This window comes from Zalophus californianus, chromosome 6 (assembly GCF_009762305.2).
Source record: "Zalophus californianus isolate mZalCal1 chromosome 6, mZalCal1.pri.v2, whole genome shotgun sequence".
Taxonomy (NCBI): Eukaryota; Metazoa; Chordata; class Mammalia; order Carnivora; family Otariidae; genus Zalophus; species Zalophus californianus.
The window spans coordinates 26,820,291-26,828,407 of NC_045600.1; positions in this window are offsets into that span (position 1 = coordinate 26,820,291).

The window sequence follows — 8,117 nt, forward strand, 5'->3', positions numbered from 1 at the left end:
TAATAATACATGCTGTATCTCTGAGTTAGATGGTACTTACAATTAAAAAATATGTATAGTGCTCACCTGTGGAAAAAGATAATTCATGAGGAGTATTTTTCAGGGGTGCACAGTTCCTATCGACCAATAAGGAACTCTCCCAGACTATACAAATCTAAGTATGCAGGAGTTGAGTGCTCAGTCATAAAAACACCACCACCACCACAACCCCCAAACCCCAGATGTTAGCTTCCAGAAGAAGGGAATGTCTGAGGAAACACTGAGTGCAGGTAGACACAATGAAAACAGAAAGAGAACATCCACCCCGAGCCTTACCAGTTCACACATCTACCCACTCTCTGAGGAATCTGCCTCCTCCTTCACCAAGAGTCTTCCGGGTTGTTCAGTTTCTCACAATCTCACCCTTTTACGCTCACAGACTTGTTTTGTTATTTACAAATTCTCCAGTCACCCCTCAAACACACGTCGGGTCCTAGTCTCCCCTTGAACCGTCCCTCCCCTCCATCTACTGATTTCTGTGGCTCAGACTCCTATTCCTTGATAACCACTTCTGGCCTGGAAAGTTAGCTTTGGGCGAGAATGCTGTCTCTACCCTAACCTTTTCCCCACCTTATCCTCAGGGATCTGATCTGTCGCCGCCCCCCTCCCCCCCCCCCCCCCCCCGCCCCCGCCAACCCCTTCACTTTCCTCTCCACCAATACCTTTCCTAAGAAGTACTGAAGTACTTCAGTTAAGTGCATGAGCCCTGGAGCCTGGTTTCATCCCGGATGAAACCAGGCTCAAGTACCTACCAGCTATGGATCTCTGCAAGTTACTCTCTTGGCCTCAGCTTTCCCATCTGTAAAATAGAGATAATAAAATAGTACCTACCTCACAGTACTGTTCAAAGGTTTAGGTAAAATAATACACGTGAAATTCTCCTGCCCATCCCTAGTGCACAGTATGATGTTAGCTGTATTATTACTTAGCAGTCCTGAACTGTTAGCAAAGCTAGGAATTTGCACTGCTTTACAGTGGAAAAAGAATTCTTAGCTTAAGAACGGCACTGATGTGTGACATTATGGATATAAGACATATTCTGAATTTTGTTTTTATTATAACCATGCAGTAAAATGCACAAATACCCGTGGTGACGGCATAAAGCGAAGCTTTAAACTGAGATGTTATTGTTTTCTGAAAGGGAAAGAAAATCCGGCCAAAAAAGCCTTGTGCTATAAAGTCTGTATGCATTCCCTCATTTACTCTGTAACAACCTCATGCTGACGTGTCTACTTGGCACCTGACACAACTACTAGTGCTATTGGCTGGTTGGCTACTAAAGGCTTGTCTTTTACAGGCTGATACATTGCAGTCTGACACCCTCTTAACTATAAGCTTAGAGACTAATGCAGTATTTCTAAAAGTATTCAATTTGCCATCTTTAACAACTGTTTTTGGGGGCTGTATCAATGTCCACTGAATAGGCTGTGTGGCTTGAATATTTTCTTGATTAACTCCTGTACAGTTGTTCAAAACATCTTTGCAGGTGTTCCACTCCTTAAAAAGTTGGATGGGTTTGTAGGGGGAGCATATACTGACACAACCATGCTTTCCCTCTCCTAACGTTTAAAATCTATGTTCAGGATCATATTTCCATAAAGGTAAGCTTGCTTCTTTATTGCAAATTATCTGGCCCCTTTTCTGTTGTGGTTTTTTTTTTTTTTTCATTTTATAGTCATTAATGTTGATGATCTTCCTCCTCTGCTTTTTCATGAAAGTGGGTTGGTGATTGTCTTTTTCAAAATATTTGACTCTTAATGTTTTTTGGCTACTCTGTTCCTAAATAAATTGACTTTTTCAAATCCAGTGTTATGAGACATTGGGATTACCAATTTGATGCTCTGCTGAATCTTACTATATTAAATCCTTAACAAAAACCCCACAATTATGCCTGGTGGCATATATTCTTTATAAATACCCTAAAGCTGCTTTTGCCCAAGATTACTATTTTGATGTTTAGACACTTCAATTCTCATCACCTACCCCATTACTTCATCAGAGCCGAGCTTACTGGACCAACCAGAATTTTCCAACCAACCAACTCTAGAACTCTTCTCTCCTATAGAACGGTTGCTAAAAATGGTGTCTGAAATAGGAGTTTCCAAGAAAGACTGGGGTACAGGTATTAGAACAAAGCACACATATAAGTAGTTTTGCTAGACTGTAGATTTATCAGCAAATCCTGGGAACAAAAAGTTTAATGACACGGAATTTACATTCCTAAACACCTGAGTTTTGATATACTAGGTGCAAAGACAATTAAGATCCTCATGCCATGTAAATGGTACATAGGATTATGTATCCTTAAGCTTTGGAGACAGCAGTTACCTACAAAACATAAGTGAGGCGGAGTTTAATATATTGACAGTGCTGAGAAGCTGCTATTGACTCTTTCCATTTCTTTATTACAGAATCATACCTGTTCACTGCAAACACATCAGGGCATTTCTCCGGGGGGCAGTCTTCTGTTTCAGGAACTACACAAATGCACCATTTATTGAGCAAGTCTCAGATGTTCTAAAGCTTGGCAGAGAAAGAACTTTCTAGCATTCAGTCCATTGCTGTTGTGCCAGAATTGGTGGCTTTGCCCCCCAAACCAATAACAGATTTTTACATTTGGGGGTATAAATTTATCATTTCACTTCCTTCACATAAAGTGTTGGTTTACCTCCTTAAAACACAGTCCTTGATAAATACACCTTTAATGATGATTACATAAAAAAAGAAAAGTCACTTTCTGTTGCAAAAACTAAGCTACCTACCTCCACAAAGCAGTAGTCCCCCAACATACGAAGTCCTGAACTCAAGCTGGTGATGGGACTGCAAGCAAAGTGATTCATTCCACACCCCTTAATAGTACTTCAAACCCCACGTGGAGCACAGTATCTTGACCACAGTGGTGTTACATGAAGCTATGCATGATAACATTGCACAGAACCAGACACACACACACACATGAGTGCTCTCAAAACTAAAAATCTGAATAAGCTCTGTGGAGTAGTCCAATGTCAATTTCTTAGTTTTGAGACATCTCTGATTTATAGATGTCACCATAGGGGCAGACTTTGTTAAGGATGCATGAGAACTTCCCTGCACATTTTTTGTAACTTCCTATGAATCTATAATTATTTCAAGATACAAAGTTAAAAAAACCACACACACACACACACACACACACACACACACACACACGTGTAGAATCAGAATCTTTGATAGAGTTCTACTGAAAGCCTGATGTCTCCTAAGAAAGAAGCAAATAAAAGTCCACGCCACCATAAATGAATGCTTTTATAAGGACATTTAAAACCACAAATAATTAATTATCTTAAGTACCAAAGCAGGTTAATTAATAAGGTACATTCTACCTTCTTGATTAAATATCAATTTTCATTTTGTTAGGGTTTATTTGGTTTTGTTCTGTGTACACAGATAATTAGAACTATCAGCTAATTCTGCTCTCCTCAGAATCTTCTGAGTCATAGAAAAATAGCTTGTCCCACCTACCCAATGCACTTGTCTTCTCATCTATGACTCCTCTACAAATCAATCTTCTCTAAACTTTCCAGTTTAAATAACATTGTACCACAACTCACTTCTGTTGTTAGGAACCTTCACCACAACTGGAAACTTTGTGGCTTGTTTTCAGGCCCAGGGGCACATATGTGTTTCACATTTAAATCTTGGCTTTATTTGCTCCCAGAAAGCCAGATTCTCCATGTGCCTCGACTGTTTCTTGTTTATCAAGCACCTTTGTAAATTGCATTAACTTTCAAGCTATATGGATTTTATTTTGCACTTAAGGAGTTTCATTAATTGTTACTGTTATTAACAAGTATCCTTCCAACAACTCCAACATCTTCCACACCTGCAAAGTACTAACAGACCAGGGTCTTTGGAAATTATGATTACTGAATTTACCTTTAGATAGAGATAGAATAAAATTAAACTTCTCCTTTAGCCCTCTGGTTCTCAAACTTGGCTGCACACTGGAATTACCTGGTGGGCTTTAAAATTACCAATGTGGGGGCACCTGGGTGGCTCAGTCAGTTAAGCATCTGCCTTTGGCTCAGGTCATGATCCTAGGACCCTGCATCAAGCCCCGCATTGGGCTCTCCACTCAGTGGGGAGCCTGCTTCTCCCTTTCCCTCTGCCTGCTGCTCCGCCTGCCTGTACTCTCTCTCTAATAAATAAATAAAATCTTTAAAAAAATAAAATCTTTAGGGCTAACTTACATTTAAAAAATAAAAATAGATATTACCAATGTGGGGGTGCCTAGCTGTCTCAGTCAGTAGAACATATGACTCTTGATCTCAGGATCATGAGTTCAAGCCCCACATTCAGTGTAGACATTACTAAAAAATAAACTTTAAGGGATGCCTGGATGGCTCAATCAGTTAATTGTCTGACTTTGGCTTGGGTCACGATCTCAGGGTCCCGGGATGGAGCCCTGCATGGGGCTCCCTGCTCAGCAAGGAGTCTGCTTCTCCCTCTCCCTCTGCCTGCCGCTCCCCCCACTTGTGCTCTCTCAAATAAGAAAATCTTAAAAAAAAACTTAAAAAACTTTCTTTTTTTTAAATTAATGATGCCTGAGTCCTACCTCTAGACTCTTAATTGTATGAGGTATATGTAGCTTGAGCCTTGGGAGTTTTAATAGATTCCCCAGGTAATTCTTAGATGTAAAGTTTTATAACTAACTGCTCCACCATAAAGCTTTTCACATGGAGCACTGTTTACATTTCGCTGTTCTTCCAAACATGCATACATAGAGAGTACTCCTATGTTCAACTGCTTATGGAATCTAAGCAATTATTCAACTAGAACCTTACCAGTTCTTCGTTTAAGGCCACCATTGTCAATACGCTTCCCTGACAATAAACTTTAGGAATGCCTTCCAGAGAGTCCCTATCGACACACTCAGATTCACATCTAGTGAAAGCAGAAGGCTCTTATCAAAAACAGAACATCCTCAAAGTATATCCTCTAAAAAAAAAAAAAAAGATTGAGTCATGTTGGGTTCACAGCAAAATCAAGCAGAAGATACACAGATTTCCCATATATTACCTGCCTCCATATAAGCACAGCCTCTCTCATTATTAACATCCCCACCAGAGTGCTGCATTTGTCACAACTGATGAAACTACATTGATACATCAGCATCACTCCAAGTCCATAGTCTTCCTTAGGGTTCACTCTTGGTGCTGTACATTCTGAGTTTGAACAAGTGTAAATGACATGTACCCACCATTACAGTATCATACAGAGTAGTTTCACTCCCCTAAAAAGCTCTCCCTTCTAACTAACACCTAACAACTACTAATCTCTACTGTCCTCATAGTGTTGCCTTTTCCAGAATGTTGACATTTTCCACTATGTCATATAGTTGGGATTAAATAATGTGTAGTGTGTGATTCTTCTTTCATTTATTAATATACATTTAAGTTTCCTCCATGTTTTTTGATGGCTTGACAGCTCATTTCTTTTTAGTGTTAATATTTCATTGTTTGGATGTACCACAGTTTACTTATCCTTTCACCAACTGAAAGACATCTTGGTTACTTCCAAATTTTGGCAATTATGAATAGAGCTGCTATAAACATCCACGTTCAGGTTACTGTATGGCCATAGTTTTCAACTCCCTTGGGTAAATACCAAGGAGTGTGACTGCTGGATTATATGGTAAGAATATGTTTATTTTTCTAAGAAACTGCCAAACTGTCTTCCAGAGTGGAAGTATCCATGTTGCCTTCTCATCAACAATGGATAAGAGTTCCTATTGCTGCACATCCTTACCAGCATTTGGTGTCATCAATGATCTAGATTTTGGCCATTCTAATGGTATATGTGTTGATTTCATTTGCATTTCCCCACAGACATATGATATGAAGCATCTTTTCATATGCTTATTTGCCAACCGTATATCTTTTTGATGACCGATATGTTAAATTCTTAGGTCCAATTTTAAGTTGGGTTGTTTTCCTGTAATAGTCCTTTATCAGATATGTATTTTGCACATATTTTCTCCCAGTCTGTGGCCTTTTAATTCTCTTGACAGTGTCTTTCATAGAGCAGAAATTTTAATTTGAATCAAGTCCAACCTATCAAATTTTCTTTCATGGGTTGTCTTTGGTGATCTAAAAAATCATCACCAAACTCAGTCATTTCGGTTTACCCCTCCTATGTTATCTTCTAAGAGCTTTATAGCTTTACGTTTTACATTCAGTTCTATGACCCATTTTAAGTTAATTTTTGTAAAGGGTATAAGGTCTGTGTCTAGTTTCAACTTATTTGCATATTGATGTCCAGTTTTTCTTGCACCATTTGTTGAAAATACTATCTTTGCAGGCGCCTGGGTGGCTCAGTTGGTTAAGCGTCTACCTTCAGATCAGATCATGATCCTGGGGTCCTGGGATAGAGCCCCATATCAGGCTCCCTGCTCAGCAGGGAGTCTGCTTCTCCCTCTCCCTCTGCTTCTCCCCCCGCCCGTGCTCTCTCTCTCAAATAATAAATCTTTAACAAAAATACTATCTTTGCTCCACTGTATTGCCTTTGCTCTTTTATCAAAGATCAGTTGGGTATATTTATATGAGTCTACATTGGGATCTCATTTCTGTTTCCTTTATTTATGCCTATTGTTTTTTTTGTCTTGATTATTGTAGCTCTATACTAAGTCATGAAGTCAGGTAACATCTGTCCTTCAATTTTGTTTTTTCAATATTGTGTTGGCTATCCTGGATCTCTTGCCTTTCCATATAAACTTTAGAATCAGTTTGTCAATATCCACAAAAAAACTTGCTGGGATTGCACTGAATCTATAGATCAATTTGGGAAGAATTGACATCTTGACAATATTGAGTCTTCCTATCCATGAACATGGATTATCTCTGCATTTATTTAGTTCTTCGATTTCTTTCATCAGAGTTTTGTAATTTTCCTCATATGGATCTTGTACACATCTTGTTAGATTTGTACTGAAGTATTTTGTTGTTGGGGGTGCTAATATAAATGGTATTATTTTAAATTTCAAGTTTCACTTGTTTATTGCTGGTACATAGGAAAGCAATTGACTTTTATATATTAACCTTGTATCCTGTAACCTGGCTAAACTCCTGTTCCAGGAGTTTGTTGATTCGTTTGGATTTTCTACGTAAATGATAGTGTCTTCTGCAAACAAAGGCAGTTTTATTTCTTCCATTCCTATCTGTGTATATTTTCTTTCCTTTGTCTTATTGCATTATCCAGGAGTGACAATACAATTTTGAAAAGCAGTGGAGAGAAGGGACTTCTTTGCCTTGATCTTAGTAGGAAAGCTTCAAGTTTCTCACCATTAAATATGATGAAATATGTTAGCTGTAGGTTTTTTATAGTTATTCTTTATCAAGTTAAGGAAGTTCCCCTCTATTCCTATTTTACTGAAGGTTTTTTTTTTTTTCTTATCATGAATGGGTGTTGGATTTTGTCTAGTGTTTCTATCTGTTTATATGATGTGATTTTTCTTCTTTAACCTGTTGTGATGGACGTTAACTCATTTTTGAATGTTGAATCATATCTTGCGTACCACCCCACTTGGCCGTGGTGCATAATTCTTTTTATACATTGTGGGATTCAATTTGCTAATATTTTGTTAGGGATTTTTGCATATATGTTCATGAGAAATCTGTAGTCCGCAGTTTTCCTTTCTTGTAATGTCTTTGGTTTTGATAATCAGGATAATGATGGCCTCACAGTATGTTAGGGAATATTCCCTCTATCTTCTGAAAGAGATCATAGGAAATTGGTATAATTTCTTCCTAAAGTGTTTGATAGAAATCCTAGTAAACCCATCGAGGCCTGGTGCTTTTTGTTTTTGAAGGTTGGTAAGTATTGATTTGATTTCTTTAATGGATACAGACCTATTCAAATTGTCTTTTTTTCTTTTATGAGTTTTGGCAGATTGTGTCTTTCATGTAACTGGTCTATTTCATCTAGGTTATCAAATCTGTGAGAGAGTTGTTCATAGTATTCCTTTGCTATCCTTTCGATGTCTATGGGCTCTTTAGTGATGTCCCCTCTTTCATTTCTGATATTAGTTATTTGTGTAA